General features: G+C 44.3%; 1 protein-coding gene across 4 annotated transcripts in view; it reads right to left on the bottom strand.

Moving 5' to 3' along the window:
- Positions 1 to 21363, bottom strand: part of ADGRG2 (adhesion G protein-coupled receptor G2) — a 118341-nt gene that overhangs the window by 74604 nt on the left and 22374 nt on the right. The gene's annotated exons all lie outside the window — the stretch shown is intronic.

Genomic DNA, 21363 nt, shown 5'->3' with positions numbered 1-21363 from the left:
TCCTCTCCCAGTGGAGGAGTTGGCCTACGGGACCCCACGACAGGCAGTCAGCACCAGGAGCGGGCGCTGGCGGGGGATACTGAGGGAGGAAGAAGCCAGCCAGGGAATCACACGCCACCCACGGGGCTCGGGCAGTGAGAGCCCACTGAGCAGGCTCCTTCTTCATGGCCACAGGGGAAGGGGCCGGGACAGACCGGGCCATGTGTTCTCAGCTGGCAGAGCTCCTGGCCACAGGGCACCCAAGCACCTAGCCACCACCGCAGCTTCTGTCGGCCTGAGATAGAGTCTGCAGGCACCGCGGTGAAGGCTAAGAGCATGGGATCAAAGGTCCTGGCTCTGCCACACAATGTCTGAGTGACTCTGGATAAGTTATTTCCAGTGGCCAAGATTCCCCATCTAGCAAACTGTGATAATAGCACCAGCCTGATAGTGTCGCTGTGGTGAGTAAACAAGAGATCTGGGCACAGGGGCTGGCACTGTGAAGGCACCATAAATGCTAGCTGTAGACCCTTCAGTCGGTCAACAAACAGGTATTTTGTACCTCATACGTGCAGGGTAAGATAGTGCAAGGATTTCAGGGATAAGGACACAGAAAGGTGGGAATAAATCACGATTTCTCAGTCTCCAGGAAAAGCTGGCAATCTTTAAGAATCCCATAATTTAACAGCCATTGCTGGTACCGGAGGAATGATTCTTTCCTTGGACAAGGCATGATAACGTCTTAGAGCAGGAAGTGAATCCTTCTCCTTCCAAAGAGGACTTCTATTTTTTAAATCAATACTGTAAATTGTATTATATATTAATAACACACTATGTTAATAAATTATAAAGTGCCTCTGGTTTCTCTCCAGCACTTTCATCCTCTCTCTGTTCATAATGGCATATTACTGACCTTCCTGAATGAGTCACTTGAATGATAACGTCGTTGGACAAAGATAAAGCAATGTCTCTCTGGAGGAAAATTTAAGTGTCTACTACAGCTATGCACAATAATATTGACAAACCTCTGAAATACAATGTTAGATAAAGGAGCCAGACATAAAGGAATGCATGTTGTCCATGATTCCATTCAGATGAGGAACAAAAGCAGGCAAAACTAATCGATGGAATGAAGGTGGGAGCCTGGTTATCCTTGGAAGCGGGCAGAGGATATAACAACTAGAAGTGGGCTCGGAGCTTCCCTGGTGGTGCAGTGGTTAAGAAGCGGCCTGCCGATGCAGGGGACACGGGTTCATGCCCCAGTCCGGGAGGATCCCACATGCCACGGAGCAGCTAGGCCCGTGAGCCATGGCCGCTGAGCCTGTGCATCTGGAGCCTGTGCTCCGCAACGGGAGAGGCCACAGCAGTGAGAGGCCTGCGTACCAGGAAAAAAAAAAAGTGGGCTCAATGGGGCTTCTGAGGTTCAGGTAATATTCTGTGTGCTGGTTACATGGTGTGTTCAGTTTCTGAAATTCATTGAATTATACACTAATATATATGTCATAAAAAGTTTCACATAAAAGTTTAAAAATTGATCTATTTTTAATTTTTAACTCAGCTCCCCCTCCAAAAGCATTCCCTTTTTTTTAAGCTATATTTAATGAACCTCTACAAAAAAACTCTCCTATACAAATGCCTTAGGCTTGACTCTACCTGGAATTCACAGAGCTGACTTGGAAGATTTACTACAGAAGTCTCTAATTTTAGTTCTGGAAAGAGTATCAGAGCAGTCTGTTTCTGGAAAGTATTTCAGAATTCACCTAGCTGAGACCCTTATTCTACAGATGTAGAAAGAGGCCCAACATGTTCTAGGGGATGGGTCAAGGTCATCTGGCTGTTTGGTGGGACTCCTACTCTTTCTACCAGGCCACAATGCTGGCCTCCTGGGAATTGATCTCCTTGGAAGTAGACTGTTTTGAGTTCGTCAGGTGAACTGAATCAACAAACTCAAAATGCTGTTATAGAATTTTCAAAATTTCTGCAAACTCATTCTTGAGCTTTGCCAACTTCTAGGGTAGGGCCTAAGTGGTGTATAAGATATGGTCAAAATTAAATTAGTCACGGCACTGGGTGACTAGTTAATATGTGCTGTGACTTGGGAATATGGATCAGGAAGAACTTACTACCGACCTGGCGCCACTGAAAAGACTGCTTTCCATTGTCCATATTCCAAGCCTGGAATATGTTTCCTCAAGGCTGAATATATAGTTCCTAATAGGAGAAGAAGTTTCATGGTATTTAACATCGTGCCATTCCTACTGCCTTCTACATAAACTAGAGGACATCCTGCTGGGTCATGACGTCTCTGGGATCACTGAGCAAAGAGGGAAATCTATGGATTTTGAAACCCTTACTCATTATATATTAAAGTCTCTTTTATCTTTTTCAGCTGGAACTTTTCTTCATCTTCTGGTTCAAGTTGGGTTGCTTCAATGCTATTTACGTCATCAACAAAGATGAATAGCCACTGGTTCTTAGCAAAATTTCAAGGTGCTAAGGATGGCTTGTGAGATAGCATCCATTACAAAGAAAACTATTTGCTAGCATTTAAACAGTAAAATCTAGACCTTGACACTAGATAAACACTCATTAACGATTACCCCAGGTTCGTGTTATGTGGTTGTAGACTCTGATGTAAATGGCAACCCCTAGGGTTGAACAGTACATAAGCTACACAACTGAATGCCATGGCCCTGCTTGTACCACTCCAAGAAATTATTCTAGATCTCTTCAATTTCATTAAATAGTATAAGTATCTTTTTTTTTTTTTAATGTAGACCATCGGTGCAATCTTGAATGGTAATAAATGATAAATCTATCTTTATCTAGGTATAGAATAAAGTTTAAAAGGAGGGAAATAGGGCTTCCCTGGTGGCACAGTGGTTGAGAATCCGCCTGCCAATGCAGGGGACACGGGTTCGTGCCCCGGTCCGAGAGGATCCCACATGCCGCAGAGTGGCTGGGCCCGTGAGTTATGGCCGCTGGGCCTGCGCGTCCGGAGCCTGTGCTCCGCAACGGGAGAGGCCACAGCAGTGAGAGGCCCGCGTACTGGCAAAAAAAAAAAAAAAAAAGGGAGGGAAATAGCTTGATACCACTGCAGAGCAGGTCTGGGTGAGGGTTATTCTCTGCTACCACAGGTTAACTGATGTAATCTGATTATACTCATGGCTGCAACGATGTATGCAATTATCAATATTTTTGACCTGAGTAACAAGCAGTGTGATAACTGCTCCCTAAGTGTTTTAGAAAATGTTAGGCCTTTGAGATATTTACACTGATGTATAAGTGTTGGCTAACAAGACTAGCACAAGGAGGACTTCCCTGGTGGCTCAGTGGTTAAGAATCCACCTGCCAATGCAGGGGACACAGGTTCAAGCCCTGGTCCTGGAAGATCCCACATGCCACAGAGCAACAAAGCCCGTGCGCCACAACTACTGAGCCTGTGCTCTAGAGCCCGCGAGCCACAACTACTGAGCCCGCACACCACAACTACTGAAGCCCACGCACCTAGAGCCCGTGCTGCGCAACAAGAGAAGCCACCGCAATGAGAAGCCCATGCACCGCAACAACTCCTAAGGAACTTATTACAAATTGTCTAAGCTCAAAGCCAGCTTGGGGGCTGACCCTGTTAATGTTTTAGTAGCACGTATTACTGCTCAGTCTCAGGTTTCATTAACTGCATCACAGGGGCACTGGACAATGAAGTGACCGGATCTGAGGAGGGGTGGTCTCTTCTAGAGACCATGTTTCATTAGCCATTTCTTCAGTTTTTGTGACTTAACTTCCCTAGAAACTAAACTCCTTGATATCAAGGATTGGGTCTTTTATGTCTCTTGTATCCCCAAAGCCAGAGGCAGAATTCTTTCTCCACAGAGGGGCTAAATAAATAACTCTCTACTGATTGTTAAGTTTGGCTCAGAGTTGGAAGGGGGAGGCAGAGGCATTGGCAATGACCTGAGTGAGGGACAAGGCAGATGCATGCTGGGGAAAGGAAATTGTGTGCCCACCCAGGACAGACAGCGCTGCTGACAACCTCACTTGTATCTTAGAGAATATTCCATCATGCTTCACTTCAAAACCAAAACGTCAGTACAGCTATTAGCTCAAAGATGACAGACACTTCACACTATGATATCCCCTCATGTGAAATACAGACATAAAGATAAAGAGGTGCAAGAGGTTAACAATCTATATAGGGTGATCTTGGAACCAACTGACCTACTCCTGGCTTCAGTCATTGAGCCATTAAGACAGAAGTTCAATGCTCAAGGAGGATCCAGAATATGAATTCAAAGAGGAAATAAAGAGTCATGGTGAGTTTCTATTGATTATATGCTCTTTAAGAGGAAAAAAGTAGTTCTTAATAAAGCCTAATATTTCAGAAAAACTTCATTAAGCAATGTTTTGTTTTGTTTTGATGGTATGCGGGCCTCTCACCACTGTGGCCTCTCCCTTTGCGGAGCACAGGCTCTGGACGCGCAGGCTCAGCGGCCATGGCTCACAGGCCCAGCCGCTCCGCAGCACATGGGATCTTCCCGGACCGGGGCACGAACCCGTGTCCCCTGCATCCGCAGGCGGATTCTCAACCACTTCGCCACCAGGGAAGCCCCAAGCAATGTTTAAAGAAGGCAAAAATGAAAGCCAAGCATGTTGTCCTGTCCTAGGAAGAACAAATTACAAACACATGTACCAATATTCAATGTGGAATGAATGTAGGATCAACAACTGAAAAACATTAAAATAATCAAACAAGGAAACAAATCAACTGTGACTTCGAGTATGGAAATAATTTCACTTCGTATTTGTGCAAATTAGAATTTTCTACATAGGGGTTTTTGATGAAATTTCACAATTCAAGTACATTGTGTCTTCCAAAACCTTATGGATAACCACAAAAAAGCATGCTGAGTGGTTCCTGGTAACCAAGTTTATTAATAAACAACATGAGGCTCTCTTTGCTCTGTTGGAAAACTTTTAGGTAGAAAAATAGGGCAAGCAACAGTGAAATTTGTTTTGCCCACTGAATGAAAAAATTAAAAAGTCTAATAATACCCAAAGCTGGAGAGCATGTGGGGAAATGAACTCTTGTTTACACTGCTGGTGGAAATGTAAACTTTGAGAGAACAGTTTAGCTATGTTTTGAATTTTTAAATGTGCATACCTTTTGATCCAGAAATTCTAATTCCGGAGACTGTCCCTACGAAATATTGACATACATACACAAAAATATACAAGCAAATACTGTCATTGCAGCTTTGTGCAAGGGGGAAAAGCCTAAGTATCCATCAGTAGATGAATACTTAAAAAATGATAGGGCTTCCCTGGTGGCACAGTGGTTGAGAGTCCGCCTGCTGATGCAGGGGACACGGGTTCGTGCCCCGGTCCGGGAAGATCCCACATGCCGCGGAGCGGCTGGGCCCGTGAGCCGTGGCCGCTGAGCCTGCGCGTCCGGAGCCTATACTCCGCAACGGGAGAGGCCACAACAGTGAGAGGCCCGCGTACCGCAAAAAAAAAAAAAAAAAAAAAAAAAATCATGGTCCATCCGTATTCTGGAATATTATACAATGCTTAAAAAAATGAAGTTGATCTATATGTATTGACACATAGAGATTGTCAATACATATAAGTCAAGTGAATTCAAATTTCTTAATAATATACATACTAGGATATGTTAAGAAACAAACAAAGCTATACATATGTATGCTTATTTATATAGTGACAAGTATGGCTGCATACAAAAAAGCCTGGAAGAAAATGCACCAAACCTCCACAGAGGGGCGTGTGATGGGGGAAAGGACGAAGCCCAATAGAACACTGGCACATGTTCATGTATTACTTACACAATTACAAGTATGTCTTCCAGCAAAATTCATAACAGAGGGAGGCTGGGCCAAGCCATCCAGGTTCTCCAAACAGAACTCGTAAATCAAGCTTGGAGGGAGGCTAACTAGGAGGTAATGCCAACACTTGCTCAGGTGGATACCGTCTCACCTGGCCCTGCTCTAACACAATTAGAAAGGCCCCACTGAGAGCACAAAGACTTCTGGTCTCAGAGCCAAGAAAGCAGCTTCCCAGCCAGGGAGCAAGAACTCACTTGAGTAAGTTGTGGAAGAGAATGTCAAAAGCAATGATGTGAAAATGGCTGATGGACACAGAGGCCTAAACTTAATTAAAGAACTGTGCATCCGTCGGCCTCTGGATCCCTCTTTGCCACTATCGCCACAGCACGTCCACCGTCCGTTATCTCCGTGAGAAACTGAGCAGGACTGAGGATCTGATGAGGATCAGCACTCCAGTAACAAAACACAGTGCCTGCCAATGTTTGGGCTTCTTACATCACTGAAAGGAAAAGGCAAGTCACAAAAGGAACCATATTGACTTATGTAAGACATGGCACAGGACAGAGAAGCTCCTCAGAGAAGAACAGCAAACTCCCAATTGCTAGGATTAACTGAAACCTCCCACAACTGCAGACTCCACCAAACCATGACATCAGGAAGGCTGGAAAGGCATCCAACTTCCTCTATTTATCAAGCTGGCTAAAACCCAGGCTAAAACCCAGGGTAATACCAGCATAACCAGAAAATAAAATAAAATAAAGCAAGCAGACTGTACAAGTGGTTTGCGTGGGAAGGAAATGATCTCTGTATGTACTTAGAGCCCTGCTCCAGTGCAGAGGAAGCTCTCATCTCGAGAGGCTGCATCCAAAAATTAGAACTCCTGTGCTCACAGGCTGCTCAGAGGCCCTGGGTGCTGACCACAGGGCCCACACATCCTGGAATAATCAGCAAAACAATGGGCAAAGGGCACAGGTAACAGCAGTCCCAGACAGTTTCCTACTGTCCTCTTGGGTAATGTGATGCTGGTCCAAGGAGGAACCAAAACAAAACCAAACCAAACCCAGTGACATGAAGCATCCTGAGGGCTCAGCGCTTCATTTAGAACCTAATGATTAATCACTGGCCCAGACTGAGGGGCAGAGAGTGGCTCACACTTCCAGGCAATGACACTGATACCAAGGAAGAAAGGACCAGAGGACAAAGGCCTTGATAAATTGAAAATGAGAGTGGAAATAAGCAAGGAGAAGCTTCTCCACACTAGTAGGAAAAGCAAATTGCACAGACGGAGAGAATGGTGAAGGTTAGGCTTGTGGGCATATACAGGAGAAAGTCAGGGATATGCAGGTCTTGGCTGCAGAGTGGTAGGTATGGCCATCAAGGAACAAACAAGAATGGTTCCCAAACCTTGTGGTGGCCCCATTACTGATGGGAGCCCGTCTAAAAGGACCTTTACCTGCACAGACTGGTTTGTTCAGTTGTGGATGCCACCATTCAAGAGGAGTTAAATTGTGAGATGGCTCTGAAAGACTTCAACGAAAATTAATTCAACAAAACTTTACCAAATGCCTACTGTGTGCCAAAGAACAGGGCCGCTCTGTTTGGGTGTGCCAAGGGCACTTGGCCAAGAGGACCATTAGAGCCTGAATGCAGATGGCCAGGCTTTCTGGAAGCACAGATGAACTGACAGGGGGCTCTGTCACAGGCACAGCGGGAGCTCCAAGGAAGGGAACCTAACCTGTTGTAGGGAAACGGATCTGGGAGAGTTTCCTCAAGGAGATAACAGTCATGCTGCATCTTAAAGGATGTGCAAGGCCCTTTACGTGAAGACATGGGAATGGGCATTCCAAAGAGAGGAAAGTACCTAAACCAAGACACAGAGTCAAAGACTGGCATGGAGTAGGCAGGGCTTAGAATCTGTTTGCTGTTGCTAAAGCATAAAAAGCAAATCAGAGCATGGCCAGAAGGGACCTGGAGGGAAGGAGCAGACAACCGATGGAACGTATTAAAAATGTAATGTATTGGGCTTCCCTGGTGGCGCAGTGGTTGAGAATCCGCCTGCCGATGCAGGAGACACGGGTTCGTGCCCTGGTCCGGGAAGATCCCACGTGCCGCGGAGCAGCTGGGCCCGTGAGCCATGGCCGCTGAGCCTGTGCGTCCGGAGCCTGTGCTCTGCAACGGGAGAGGCCACAGCAGTGAGAGGCCCGCATACCGCAAAAAAAAAAAAAAAAAAAAAAAAATGTAATGTATGAATAGACTGGGAACAATCCACACTGCATGTCCAGGTGGAGGTTACAATGGATTATGAATAATATCCACGATGAATACAAGGTTCTCTGAGAAAGAACCATTGCAGCGAGGTGATTTTCGTCTCTGCCATGGGCACAAGGTGATGTCTAAAAGGTAGCTTAAACCACATTCCAAGGGATTTAAATTAACAAGAGGAAGAACGTCCTGATATGGAGCATTGTTCAACTGTAGAAGTGACGAAGAGAGCTTTTGGAATTGCTTTCCACATCATCTAAGAAGATGACCTCTTGGTCACCCTGGTGAGGCTGCATCAGAGGTGGAATGAACCAGGCCAGGGAAAGGAGTTAGTGGACCTCTTGCAACTGTTGGTCCAATGCTATTTTTTCTGCAGCACTGAACACTTTCTTTTCTCTCCTCCCCTCTCTCCAGTCTTCTCATCCTCTCTTCTCTTCTACTCTCCTTGATCCCACAGTTTCCCTCTTTTCCTTCCCTCCCCTTATCTAGCTTAAGGCTTCCCAAATATATCCCAGGGGATAGAATATTGCTGCTTACCTCTGCTCAGAGCTGGAGAAGAGGGTATTAAAGAGCACACAGTGAGGGACCCACTTTTGAAGGACCCTGATCTGATCGGCAGACCCAACCCTCTGGGTGAGGCTACCACAGGCCTCAACCCAACATGGTGGAACTAAAGGTGTTTCAAAACTTAGGGCATGCCGGGATGTCCTTGGTGGCACAGTGGTTAAGAATCTGCCTGCCAATGCAGGGGACACGGGTTCAATCCCTGGTACGGGAAGATCCCATATGCTGCGGAGCAACTAAGCCCATGTGCCACAACTACTGTGCCTGCGCTCAAGAGCCCACAAGCCACAACTACTGACCCTGCAGACCACAGCTACTGAAGCCAACATGCCTAGAGCCTGTACTCCGCAACAAGAGAAGCCACCACAATGAGAAGCCCGTGCACTGCCGCAACTAGAGGAAGCCCGCATGCAGCAACGAAGACCCAACACAGCCAAATAAATAAATAAATATACCAATGAATTCTTTCTCGGAGTATTAATTTTCTATTTCACAAAAAGAACACTTATCGGGCTTCCCTTGTGGCACAGTGGTTAAGAATCTGCCTGCCAACACAGGGGACACGGGATTGAGCCCTGGTTTGGGAAGATCCCACATGCTGCAGAACAATTAAGCCCGTGTGCCACAACTATTGAGCCTGTGCTCTAGAGCCCGTGCACCACAACTACTGAGCCCGCGTGCCTAGAGCCCGTGCTCCGCAACAAGAGAAGCCACCTCAATGGGAAGCCCGCGCACTGCAACGAAGACCCAACACAACCATAAGTAAATAAATAAATAAATAATTTTTAAAAAGAACACTTATCTACTTGATTTTTTAAATGTCAGTCTTATATTAAGCTGTATTCATAAGAAGTTAACTACAGGTGAACTTTTTTCCTTTTGTATGAAAACATTTCACCAGGAAAACTGAATTTAGATAACTACCACCACGTTAAATCAATCCCGACTGCCAAATCAAAACTACAATGAGGTATCAAGAGATCATTGAAGAAATCAAAGAGGAAATCAAAAAATACCTAGAGACAAATGACAATAAAAACACAATGATCCAAAACCTAAGGGATGCAGCAAAAGCAGTTCTAAGAGGGAAGTTTATAGCTATACCAGCTTACCTCAAGAAACAAGAAAAATCTCAAATAAACAATCTGAACTTACACCTAAAGGAACTAGAGAAACAAGAACAAACAAAACCCAAAGTTAGCAGAAGGAAAGAAATCATAAACATTAGAGCAGAAATAAATGAAATAGAACAAAGAAAACAAAAGCAAAGATCAAGAAAACTAAAAGTCGGTTATTTGAGAAGATAAACAAAATTCATAAACCATTAGCCAGGCTCATCAATACAAAGAGGGAGAGGACTCAAATCAATAAGATTAGAAATGAAAACAGAGAAGTTACAACAGACACTGCAGAAATACAAAGCACCCTAAGAGACTACTACAAGCAACTCTATGCCAATAAAATGGACAACCTGGAAGAAATGGACAAATTCTTAGAAACGTATGACCTTCCAAGACTGAACCAGGAAGAAATAAAAAATATGAACAATCCAATCACAAGTAATGAAATTGAAACTGTGATTAAAGATCTTCCAACAAACAAAAGTCCAGGCCCAGACAGCTTCACAGGTGAATTCTATCAAACATTTAGAGAAGAGCTAACACCCATCCTTCTCAAACTCTTCCAAAAAATTGCAGAGGAAGGAACACTCCCAAACTCATTCTATGAGGCCACCATCACCCTGATACCAAAACCAGACAAAGATACTACAAAAAAAGAAAATTACAGACCAATATCACTGATGAATATAGATGCAAAAATCCTCAACAAAATACTAGCAAACAGAATCCAACAACACATTAAAAGCATCATACACCATCATCAAGTGGGATTTATCCCAAAGATGCAAGGATTCTTCAATATACGCAAATCAATCAATGTGATACACCATATTAACAAACTGAAGAATAAAAACCATATGATCATCTCAATAGATGCAGAAAAAGCTTTCGACAAAATTCAACACCCATTTATGATTAAAACTCTCCACAAAGTGGGCATAGAGGAAGCCTACCTCAACACAATAAAGGCCATTTACGACAAACCCACAGCAAACATCATTCTCAATGCTTAAAAACTGAAAGCATGTCCTCTAAGATCAGGAACAAGACAAGGATGTCCACTCTCACCACTATTATTCAACATAGTTTTGGAAGTCCTAGCCACGGCAATCAGAGAAGAAAAAGAAAGAAAAGGAATACAAATTGGAAAAGAAGAAATAAAACTGTCACTGTCTGCAGATGACATGATACTATACATAGAGAATCCTAAAGATGCCACCAGAAAACAACTAGAGCTAATCAATGAATTTGGTAAATTTGCAGGATACAAAATTAATGCACAGCAATCTCTTGCATTCCTATACACTAATGATGAAAAATCTGAAAGAGAAATTCAGGAAACACTCCCATTTACCACTGCAACAAGAAGAAGAAAATACCTAGGAATAAACTACCAATGGAGACAAAAGACCTATATGCAGAAAACTATAAGACACTGATGAAAAAAATTAAAGATGACACCAACAGATGGAGAGATGTATCATGTTCTTGGACTGGAAGATACAATATTGTGAAATGACTATACTACCCAAAGCACTCTACAGATTCAATGCAATCCCTATCAAATTACCAAAGGCATTTTTTACAGAACTAGAACAAAAAAATCTTAAAATGTGTATGGAGACACAAAAGACCGTGAATAGCCAAAGCAGTCTTGAGGGAAAAATTGCTGAGCTGGAGGAATCAGACTCCCTGACCTCAGACTATACTACAAAGCTACAGTAATTAAGACAATATGCTACTGGCACAAAAACAGAAACATAGATCAATGGAACAGGACAGAAAGCCCAGAGATAAACCCATGCACCTATGGTCAACTAATCTATGACAAAGGAGGCAAGGATACACAATGGAGAAAAGACAGTCTCTTCAATAGTGGTGCTGAGAAAACTGGAAAGCTACATGTAAAAGAATGAAATTAGAACACTCACTGACACCATACACAAAAAGAAACTCAAAATGGATTAGAGACCTAAATGTAAGACCGGACACTATAAAACTCTTAGAGGAAAACATAGGAAGAACATTCTTTGACATAAATCACAGTAAGATCTTTTTTGATCCATTTCCTAGAGTAATAGAAATTAAAAATTGTTTTTAAAAAGCAAATGGGACCTAATGAAATTTAAAAGCTTTTGCACAGCAAAGGAAACCCTAAATAAGACAAAAGACAACCCTCAGAATGGAAAATATTTGCAAATGAATCATCGGACAAAGGATTAATCTCCAAAATATATAAACAGTTCATGCAGCTCAATATTAAAAAAATAAACCACCCAATCCAAAAATGGGCAGAAGACCTAAATAGACATTTCTCCTTCTCCAAAGAAGACATACAGATGGCCAAGAAGCACATGAAAAGCTGCTCGACATCACTAATTATTAGAGAGAGAAATGCAAATCAAAGCTACAATGAGGTATCACCTCCCACCAGTTAGAATGGGCATCATCAGAAAATCTACAAACAACAAATGCTGGAGACGGTGTGGAGAAAAGGGAACCCTCGTGCACTGCTGGTGGGAATGTAAATTGATACAGCCACTATGGAGAACAGTATGGAGGTTCCCTAAATATCTAAAAATAGAATTACCATATGACCCAGCAATCCCACTACCAGGCATATACCCAGAGAAAACCATAATTCAAAAAGACACATGCACCCCAATGTTCATTGCAGCACTATTTACAATGGCCAGGTCATGGAAGCAACCTAAATGCCCATCGACAGACGAATGGATAAAGAAGATGTGGTATATATATACAATGGAATATTACTCAGCCATAAAATGGAACGAAATTGGGTCACTTGTAGAGACATGGATGTATCTAGATACTGTCATACAGAGTGAAGTGAGTCAGAAAGAGAAAAACAAATATCGTATATTAACACATATATGTGGAACCTAGAAAATGGTACAGATGAACCGGTTTGCAGAGCAGAAATTGAGACACAGAGGTAGAGAACAAACGTATGGACACCAAGGGGGGAAAGCGGCAGGGGGTGAGCTGGTGGTGGGATGAATTGGGAGATAGGGATTGACATGTATAAACTGATGTGTATAAAATGGATGACTAATAAGAAAATAAATAAATAAACATACACAGGTTATTTGTGAGTAAAAAATAAAAAATAAAAAATTATTGCATCTCTTTGAACTCCGGGTTTCAATGGAAACCTCTTATAGCAATGGATCGTGATTGTTTACTAATAAAGTTCACTTGATATGGACATACAGAAATTTAAAAAAAAAACTACAATGAGGTATGGAAGCAACCTAGATGTCCATTAACAGTTGAATGGATAAAGAAGATGCGGTACATATATACAATGGAATATTACTCAGCCATAAAAAGAAACAAAATTGAGTTATTTGTAGTGAGATGGATGGACCTAGAGTCTGTCATACAGAGTGAAGTAAGTCAGAAAGGAAAATAAATACCGTATGCTAACACATATATATGGAATCTAAAAAAAAATGGTTATCTTAGCGGCAAGACAGGAATAAAGACACAGACCTACTAGAGAATGGCTTGAGGACATGGGGAGGGGGAAGGGTAAGCTGGGACGAAGTGAGAGAGTGGCATGGACATATACACACTACCAAACGTAGGGTGGATAGCTAGTGGGAAGCAGCCGCATGGCACAGGGAGATCAGTTCGATGCTTTGTGACCACCTAGACGGGTGGGATAGGAGAGGGTGGGAGGGAAACGCAAGAGGGAGGAGATATGGGGATATATGTATACATATAACTGATTCACTTTGTTATAAAGCAGAAACTAACACACCACTGTAAAGCAGTTATACTCCAATAAAGATGTTAAAAATAAATAAATAAAATAAAATAAAATTCAAGGTGAGGGCCTCAAACTCAGCCCCTATACTGTTGTGTCTCTGCCAACCTTGCCAGCAGAAGAAAGTTTCAGCCCTTCCCTTTGTGGGAGATTGCAAAACTGGCCAAAAATTCTCCCTATGCTAATATGCCTGTCCATTTGCAATGTGACCTCTGCTCCTCCTAGCAAAAGGCAGAGTCTATTTCTCCAAACCTTGAATGTGGGCCGGACTTGCACTTGCTCTGCCCAGTGGGACATTGGCAAATGTGATACAAGCAGAAGCTCAAAAAGAGCTTGACTGCAGAAGTCTGTGCTTTCTTGCTGCTCTTGGAACCTCGAGCCACTATGTGAACACAGAAACAAGCCTGAGCTAGCCTGCTGGATGGTGAAAGGCACACGCCCAGTCACCACCATTGTTCCAACCCCCAGAACAGTCATCTAGCTGACTGGCAGGGGACTGCAGGGGTGTGAGTGAGCAAACTGACACCAGCAGGACCATCCAGCTGAGCCCAGCCCACACTGCAGACTCCAGAACTGGGAACAAATGAAATGGCTGTGGCTTTATTTAAATCGCCAAAATGTTGGGGTGTTTTGTTACACAGAGAAAACTAACTTACGTACCTTCCTTCTTCCTTTCCATCCTCTTCATTCTTTCTCTTCCTCTCTGTCTACCTTTCCTCCCTTTCATTATTCCCCCCACGCTTCTTGCTTTCCTCTTTTCCTTCTGCAAGTACTACAAGTACCCGTTTAAGGACCCACTGGGTACAAAAGACACTGGCCCAGGCTAGTTCTAATTCAAGGCCTCACTTCCTTCTAGCCCACTCCCTCTGAAGCCCGCATAAGCAGAGACCATAGACAGGGTCTCTGGGACTCACTCATAAAGTGATTCAGCAAGATGTTTCTGGGGACTGCCAGGCAAGAGGGTGGACTCCTGGCAGAGGTGGCAGTCCATCTCTGGGCATTTGTTGGTGATAATCTCCCTGGGAGAGTCATTTATCACAGTGACCTGCTGAGTAGACTACTGAGGCATTCTAGCCCTCCCCTCTTGACCGGTCAACTCCTTGCCACCAGATGGGAAGTACAATAAGAAAACAGGCCTTTCATGCCAGACACCCAAGGTTTAAGGGGCATAGTCCAAAACCCCTTCCCTCACCTGGCTGCCCAGCCTAAGCGACTGGAAGATATATATTAACGACAGGAAACAATGCACTGTGAGTGGTAAAATGGTTAGATTTCCATTTCTTTACTATATGAATAAAAGAAAATCAGTAGGATCATCTTGCTAATGACATCAAACCACTCAGTACAACTCAGAAGCCAGAAGGTTATTTCTTAAAACGCTTTCTTTCCTCTTCCACATTTAGAGTCTGTACTTTGTTCCCACTCTAACTTATTTTTTCCCCTGAATGATGTTTTTTCAGACTTTTTAAAAGCTTATTTTTCCCGGGTGTCCTGGAACCTGTCATTTGTTTGTGGTTACAACATTAATGTTTAGAAAGGGCAAATTAGATGTCAGGGTTGGATAAATGTTCACTTTTTTTTTTTTTAATGGTGTTTTAAATGGAACTCTTTTCTCCCTAGGACTCCCTGCAGAAGTTCCCTTCTTCTCTAGGTGCATGTGTGAATGTATTTTGAAACTGACCACCAACTGTCAGGTGGACAGAGATTTTAATGGCTGCCATCAACAAGAATAAATCGGAAATATACCCTCTGGAACACATTTCTAGGATTTTCCTAGATTTCTCAATGCCGTCTTCTGGAAGAGCAGAGGAAGACTTTATTGCCTCAACTGTCTTCCAATATCTCCCTTCCCATGTTCCAAAACTGTCTGTAGAACCTCCCTGTTTAAAGAGAACTATTTGCCCTCCTTCTCATCTGTTTTTTTTTTTTTTTTTTTTTTTTTTTTTTTTTTTTTTTTTTTGTGGTACGCGGGCCTCTCACTGCTGTGGCCTCTCCCGTTGCGGAGCACAGGCTCCGGACGCGCAGGCTCAGCGACCATGGCTCACGGGCCCAGCCGCTCCACGGCATGTGGGGTCTTCCCGGACGGGGGCACGAACCCGTGTCCCCCGCATCGGCAGGCGGGCTCTCAACCACTGCGCCACCAGGGAAGCCCCTCATCTATTCTTGATAGTAATAATCCCTTCCATTTGTATGGTGATTTATGGTAGACAAAAGGCCAAGAGGTAATCAACCACCAAGACCACAGATGACAAAATGGCATTCTGTAGTCCTCTCCCCACACAAAGAAAAGCAGGTTCAAGGAGAATATAAATTAGAAAAGGAGATCAAAACCAAGGAGGGGAATTAGAAAACAAGTAACACGGTCATAAGGCCTTCACATTTGTATTATCAAATATCAAACCACAAACATGGCCCTCTGGTGCCCAGAGAGAAAAGGAATCACGTTCCATGCTGACCTCATCCATGAAGAGGAGAAAACACAATCCTTCAAGGAAGCAAAGTTTTTCCTTGTAACTAGTCCTTAACTGAATCTGCTCAGGGCTTGGCTGTACTCACGATCGCCACTTCGTCTGTTCCCAGCCTCTCTCGAACTGATTTCAAATAGGCTTTTGTGCTACTCTTATCAAGGTCACCCAGGACTCCCACCTCACCTAACCCAGCAGTCACTTCTCAGTCCTAGGCTAAATCCTCCTGTCAGCAGCCTTGGATGTTTGATCACATCAACTACAGGAAGTTGTGGCTCCTAATTAAGACTCTCTTCTAAATGGAGGCCAGTCCATATTTGCACAGGGAAAGGATTAAGGGGTATGTTCTGGGAAGGCAAGAAACATCTTCACTCAACCCCTATGCGCAGATGAACAGTATTATTTATAAAATGCGTTCTAGTCCTAAGTGCACTGCTTTGAGGATACAAAGATGGGAGTGACTGACTCTTTTTGTGTTTGGGAAGTGGAAGATAGAGAAATGTGTTCCATATCAAAGGGACTTTGAAGGAGAGGATGCCCTGTTAAAGCCTGCCTAGAGTAGGACTCTCTCCTACCCTCAAAGTTCTTAATTTCTGACTAATAACCAAAAGACCAGCTCTCAAGGCTTGTTTTTTTTGTAAGGCATTGCAACCCATTAAAGAATGCAAATTTCACTGACTGGTCATTAACAGACGAGTGTGACTCCATTGATCAGATCAGCTTTGCTGGTGAGTAGGGATCCCACAGGCATGGATGTCTGGGGAGAGCCCATTGAGGTCAGGCACAGACAACACAGGGGCACTTAGCTGGGAACCTGCTGTTAGCTCAGTGAGGGCAAAGGGAGAGGGATGGGGAAGAGACCTCCAAGGAGGGTTTGCCTACATTACAGGTTTAGGTTTGCTGGGCTGGTCCTTAGAAACCAGAAGTCAATGCCATTCCACGCAGCTCTCCTACATCCAGGAAAATCTCCCACTTGCTAGCTGGTCTTCTCATTTTTTCCCCTCCCTCATCAGGATGTTCTCTTTTTTTTTTTTTTTTTTTTGCGGTACACGGGCCTCTCACTGCTGTGGCCTCTCCCGTTGCGGAGCACAGGCTCCGGACGCGCAGGCTCAGCGGCCATGGCTCACGGGCCCAGCCGCATCCGCGGCACGTGGGATCCTCCCGGACCGGGGCACGAACCCGCGTCTCCTGCATTGACAGGCGGACTCTCAACCACTGCGCCACCAGGGAAGCCCAGGATGTTCTCTTAAAGCATCAACACTGCCTTCTCCTTTGGTTTACATTGCCTTCAAGTGACTCTACGTGGCTCCAGCAGAAGTGGAATCATTTTTTCAGACTGTAAAAAATAATGGTGTAAAGTAGGGTGGGGAAAGCCTCCGATGGTGGAAACTCCTCTCTCACCGGGGAATTTGGCTATGACACAGAGCCCTGGCCTCACACCAGAGCAGGGCCATCCATTTTCTTCTTCTCTTTTTAGTGTTCCCCTCTTTGAGCCGCCCAGGACTGCATTTGTCAGGGTGTTTTTCCAGGTGACCTAGCTTACAACAATGTGACAGTTTCATTGGTTTTCATTCACAGCCCCAGTGGAGTCCTCCTCTGAAAACTGCAAAACTAGACACACAAACAGCCTATAAAAAAATCCTACCTCCCACAAGTGTCTACATGCTGCCTTTTCCCTAATGACCCTCCAGCAATCATGCAGCATCGGGGGCTTTGCAGTATTTTTTTTTTTTTAATGATTTTTCCAAAACCGAGGTGTTCCAAGTGGTGAGACAGTATTTTTTTTCCCTTGCAGCAAGAGTCTAAGTCCCCGGATATTTTTTTGAAAACTGGAGCAGACCACATGAGTGGTCCCAAAGCTACTCACTTGCCACCAGACCTCAAAGTCTCCTTGAACCATGAGGCGCACTGCGTCTGCCTGTTGTAAGGTCTGTAACTCTCTAATACACTGCAAGGAAAGCCATGGGATATCATGTGTGGGCCAGTTGGGTTGACCTTGAACTCTATGAGGGGTCAGCAAACTTGACAGTAGAAAGGTCACTCTCCAGAGGCAGCTCCTGTTAAGTCCTTCTGTCACCCAGACCTCAAGCAACAGTTGGGGTCGGGGTGGCGGAACAGCAAGACATTTGTACTGAGTCCTGATGAGAATGAATATGTAATTTTAGCCTACCACAAGCTGCAGGATGAAGTCGTCTCAGATATTTAATGCCTCACCACCTCAGATTCCTTATCCATAAAACAGGAATAATCATCATATTTGTGTCCTAAAATTCCTGCAGAGGAGTAGTGAGTAAGTACAGGAAGAGTGCTCAGCATAGAGTATGGCTCACAGTACGTGCTCAAAAAATGTAGCTGTTGCCGTATGGCCATCATCCACTGCTCAGGTGTGGCAGGCACTCGGCTGATTGCTTCATCGGCCTGGGCGGCAGGTGAAATTGAAGGAGCTTCTCTAGCAGAGACTAGAGAAGCCTGGGCGGCTGGCACGCTGCCCTTCCTGCGCTCTTTCCTCCCTGGCCATCCCACCTTGCAGGCCCTCTTCCCCCTCCCTGCCCTGTGCTCTTCTCCTCATTCCCACCCTATCACCACTACCCCCTAGCCCCCAAGACCGCAGCTAACATCTCTCTTGATCTCTGAGTGTGAAGGTCTCAATGAGCTTCCTGTCTCAAAAGGCACTGGTACTTCAAAACCAATTCAGATGGTTGAATTGATGACTCTGCCGTTTGTTAAAGGAATTAGGGGCCTGAGGGAGAAAGTGAGGATGATATTTGAGGGGCCAAGGCCATCTTTTAGGGCTTCATTCTCGCGCAGCTGAGAACCCGGCACACGGGTCGTCCCCACCCTGGACCCCTGTGCGGTGGGCGACTGCGCGCCGCCAGGCTCAGTGGACTCCCCATTCAACAAATATTTAGTGAGTAAATACCATGTGCAAGACACTACGTGAGGCACTAGGAACACAGTGGTGAGCAAGACAGATACAACTGTGCCCTTCTGGTACTTACATGCTGGTGGGGCACTCAAATAAAAATGTAAATGAACAAATATATGAAACAATTACAAGTTTTAAAGAGGGCTGTGGAGCAAACACGGAGCTGAATTATATTCTTAGAGGAGAGAGCGACACACAAAGAATGTGCAACTTGCTCCATATTATAAAGGAAGTCAGCAAATTTAAAGTATGCCACCACATGATCCTTTCTATTAAGGCGTTCACATTGGCAAGAGCCAGACTAACACACAGCCAACATGCCAGGAGCCCTTAATTCCCAAGTGGGGAAATCTGCCGCCTCACTCAGCTGCTCTGCCATGTTTTTTTCTTTACTTCTGGGGCTGAGACCAGGCTGGACTGGTATTGCTTTCGTATTTTCTCTCAGACCAGTTTCAGATGAAAATATGAAGAAAAGTTTATCTTAAAGGAATCAAAATTATAATACAGAACACAGGAAATCTTCATTTGCTTATAAGCTGTTTAGGTAAAGTTCTATGATTAGACTAGAAAATGCATTTCCTCTAGAGCTGGTGTAAAATTGCTTTCTTCTTAATACACCTCAAAATGACAACCCTGGGGGAGGGGTGGGACTATGGGTGGATTATATTTGTTTCACTGTGGTTTTCTGTAATTTCTCAAATTTTAACAATAAAGCTACACTATTTTTTTTTTTTTTTTTTTTTTTTTTTTTTTTTTTTTGGTATGCGGGCCTCTCACTGTTGTGGCCCCTCCCGTTGCGGAGCACAGGCTCCGGACGCGCAGGCCCAGCGGCCATGGCTCACGGGCCCAGGTGCTCCGCGGCATGTGGGACCTTCCCGGACCAGGGCACGAACCCGTGTCTCCTGCATCGGCAGGCGGATTCTCAACCACTGCGCCACCAGGGAAGCCCTACACTATTTTTAAAAACAGAAAAATAAATCTCACAGGCACAGTGTATTTGTTTTTTTTCTTTCTATCCAACAGCAAAACAAAATTACACTAAAAATATTAGTAGCTGCTCAATAAAATCTACGTGCTATTTGTAGTAAGTATTAGGTAGAAAACTAAAGCAGGGAAGTAGACACGAAGTGTATGGGAGGGCGTGGCAAATTAGAGAAGTGGCCTGTGAAAGCATCATGAGAAGATGACATCTGAGCAAAGACCCGCCAAAGGAGGTCAGGGGGGGTGAACACTGCAGGTGGAGGAGGGCTCTGTGCCCTAGAAGAAGGATCCTCCATCACCTGTTAACCCAGACAGACAAAGTCGCTTCAGACAGAAACCAGTCTGGACTTAATGGAATCAAAAAATGAGTCAGAAGGAAACTAAGTGATGAGTAGGCACAGCATTGAGATAAGAAACCACTGCCACAGACTATGGTCAGGCAGGATTCTAAGTCCTTTATTTGTACTAACTCAGTCCCAGTGACAACCCTAGGTAGGGTACGTATATAATTTAATGTCCAGACTGGAGCACCTGAGAGTTAAAATGAGACACTATTAATTAACGCAGAGAAAACAGGCATAAACAGGGTTGCCTCAGGCAAACTGGGGTGTATCACCCCTGTACCCAGAAGGCATATTATTATAACTGCTTTATAGAAAAGGAAACCGTCGCAAGACACAGAGGTCACAGAGGTAAGTGGCAGAGTGAGGATTTGAACTTGGGCAGCCAAGCTTTACAGCTCACACTCTTGATGCCTACGTAGTATTGCCTTTCTGTGTTGTGTACGCTAGGAAGCTCCCGGTGCTAAAAAGCTGGGTTTTATTTATCATCAGGAACAGGCGATGAGGCTGGAAAAAGCACAAGCTTTTAGAATTAAACATCACCACTTTACAAGTGCAGCAGCCCTGGACAACCTCAGCAACCTCTCCAGTTCAGTCACCTATAAAACAAAGCTACTTAGACCTCTCCCAACACCGCTACCACACTCCAATGAGGCAGTGTTTGTAAAGATGATTTGGAAGCTGAAAAGTGCAACATGCATATTAATTCTAAAAAGTTATCATAAATAAAAATCGGCATTTTCTGGGCTTCCCTGGTGGCGCAGTGGTTGAGAGTCCGCCTGCTGATGCAGGGAACACGGGTTCGTGCCCCAGTCGGGGAAGATCCCACATGCCGCGGAGCAGCTGGGCCCGTGAGTCATGGCCGCTGAGCCTGCGTGTCCGGAGCCTGTGCTCCGCAACGGGAGAGGCCACAACAGTGAGAGGCTCGCGTACCGCAAAAAAAAACCCAAAAAACAAAAATCGGCATTTTCTCTGCAAAGGGTGAAATAGTAAATATTTGCAGCCCATATGGTCTCTGATGCAACTAATGAACTCCACAGACAACATGTAAATGTATGGGTGTGGCTGTGTGCCAATAAAACTTTATTTAC

This window comes from Kogia breviceps, chromosome X (assembly GCF_026419965.1).
Source record: "Kogia breviceps isolate mKogBre1 chromosome X, mKogBre1 haplotype 1, whole genome shotgun sequence".
NCBI classification, from domain to species: domain Eukaryota; kingdom Metazoa; phylum Chordata; class Mammalia; order Artiodactyla; family Physeteridae; genus Kogia; species Kogia breviceps.
This window is presented reverse-complemented; position numbering and strand designations above follow the sequence as displayed.